The sequence below is a fragment of the Patiria miniata genome, unplaced genomic scaffold, assembly GCF_015706575.1.
Source record: "Patiria miniata isolate m_02_andy unplaced genomic scaffold, ASM1570657v1 HiC_scaffold_13, whole genome shotgun sequence".
Classification (NCBI taxonomy): domain Eukaryota; kingdom Metazoa; phylum Echinodermata; class Asteroidea; order Valvatida; family Asterinidae; genus Patiria; species Patiria miniata.
The window spans coordinates 15,780,375-15,782,874 of NW_024037051.1; positions in this window are offsets into that span (position 1 = coordinate 15,780,375).

Below are 2,500 nucleotides of genomic sequence, written 5' to 3' on the forward strand. Positions count from 1 at the left end.
CAAGTCCGAACATGCAGGCGGGACCGGAGATTGCGGAACGGCCCCCCGAGAGTCCCCCGTGGGCCTTGCGGACAGGCACGGTGGGATAGGGCCGCCCGGACTTGTACTTGGGGACCGAGCGTTAACCCGAGCATTACTCCGAGCATAACAGTCGGGACCGGAGAGCGCGGATCGGCCCCCCGAGAGTCCCCCGTGGGCCTTGCGGACAGGCACGGTGGGATAGGGCCGCCCGGACTTGTACTTGGGGACCGAGCGTTAACCCGAGCGTTACTCCGAGCATAACAGTCGTGACCGGAGAGCGCGGATCGGCCCCCCGAGAGTCCCCCGTGGGCCTTGCGGACAGGCACGGTGGGATAGGGCCGCCCGGACTTCTGGAGGACAAGTCCGAACATGCAGGCGGGACCGGAGATTGCGGAACGGCCCCCCGAGAGTCCCCCGTGGGCCTTGCGGACAGGCACGGTGGGATAGGGCCGCCCGGACTTGTACTTGGGGACCGAGCGTTAACCCGAGCATTACTGCGAGCATAACAGTCGGGACCGGAGAGCGCGGATCGGCCCCCCGAGAGTCCCCCGTGGGCCTTGCGGACAGGCACGGTGGGATAGGGCCGCCCGGACTTGTACTTGGGGACCGAGCGTTAACCCGAGCGTTACTCCGAGCATAACAGTCGGGACCGGAGAGCGCGGATCGGCCCCCCGAGAGTCCCCCGTGGGCCTTGCGGACAGGCACGGTGGGATAGGGCCGCCCGGACTTCTGGAGGACAAGTCCGAACATGCAGGCGGGACCGGAGATTGCGGAACGGCCCCCCGTGAGTCCCCCGTGGGCCTTGCGGACAGGCACGGTGGGATAGGGCCGCCCGGACTTGTACTTGGGGACCGAGCGTTAACCCGAGCATTACTGCGAGCATAACAGTCGGGACCGGAGAGCGCGGATCGGCCCCCCGAGAGTCCCCCGTGGGCCTTGCGGACAGGCACGGTGGGATAGGGCCGCCCGGACTTCTGGAGGACAAGTCCGAACATGCAGGCGGGACCGGAGATTGCGGAACGGCCCCCCGAGAGTCCCCCGTGGGCCTTGCGGACAGGCACGGTGGGATAGGGCCGCCCGGACTTGTACTTGGGGACCGAGCGTTAACCCGAGCATTACTCCGAGCATAACAGTCGGGACCGGAGAGCGCGGATCGGCCCCCCGAGAGTCCCCCGTGGGCCTTGCGGACAGGCACGGTGGGATAGGGCCGCCCGGACTTCTGGAGGACAAGTCCGAACATGCAGTCAGGACCGGAGATTGCGGACCGGCCCCCCGAGAGTCCCCCGTGGGCCTTGCGGACAGGCACGGTGGGGTATGGCCCCTCGGACTTTTGGAGCACAAGTCCGACCATGCAGGCGGGACCGGAGATCGCGGACCGGCCCCCCGAGAGTCCCCCGTGGGCCTTGCGGACAGGCACGGTGGGATAGGGCCGCCCGGACTTCTGGAGGACAAGTCCGAACATGCAGGCAGGACCGGAGATCGCGGACCGGCCCCCCGAGAGTCCCCCGTGGGCCTTGCGGACAGGCACGGTGGGGTATGGCCCCTCGGACTTCTGGAGCACAAGTCCGAAGATGCAGGCGCGACCGGAGATTGCGGACCGGCCCCCCGAGAGTCCCCCGTGGGCCTTGCGGACAGGCACGGTGGGATAGGGCCGCCCGGACTTCTGGAGGACAAGTCCGAACATGCAGGCGGGACCGGAGATCGCGGACCGGCCCCCCGAGAGTCCCCCGTGGGCCTTGCGGACAGGCACGGTGGGGTATGGCCCCTCGGACTTCTGGAGCACAAGTCCGAAGATGCAGGCGCGACCGGAGATTGCGGACCGGCCCCCCGGAAGTCCCCCACGGGCCTTTCGGGCCAGGCACGGTGTTTAGGTCTTCTCGGACTTCTGGAGGAAAAGTCCGAAGCGGAAAAATTCACCGGACGGGGCCGAGCCTTCCAGTGGGTCTTTTGGGCGCTTCGGACGGCCCGCACAAGTCGCCCCCAAAACGCGACATTTGTACGGATTGGGTCGAGTCCGAGAACGGGCGCCGGAGTCCCTGTCGTGGGCAAATCGCGCCGTTTGGCCCACGCGACCAACTCGCCCCAAACTCGACAGCCGATTTAAGGAATTTTTTCTACACAACCCTATGGGAGAGCCCCAAAGAGAGGCAATCGCCATGGTGTGCCTATATATAAGGGGGTGGTGGTCCAGAGCTGTGCACAAAACATATGGAGCGGGCCACCACATGGGCAATCCCCTGTGTCCGACCCACGAGAGGAACTAGACGGGCTCGGTAAGGTGGGTCGGGCCGGACTTTTTGCAGGAGAAGTCCAGAGTGTGCAGGGCGTGGCGGGCCGGCCCCCGAGAGTCCCCGGTGGGCCAGGCGGCGGGGCACGGTGGGTCGGGTACCCCTCGGACTTTTTGGCAGGCAAGTCCGAAGCGTTTGAGGCGGGGCCGGGCGTGGCGGGCCGGCCCCCGAGAGAGTCCCCCGTGGGCCTT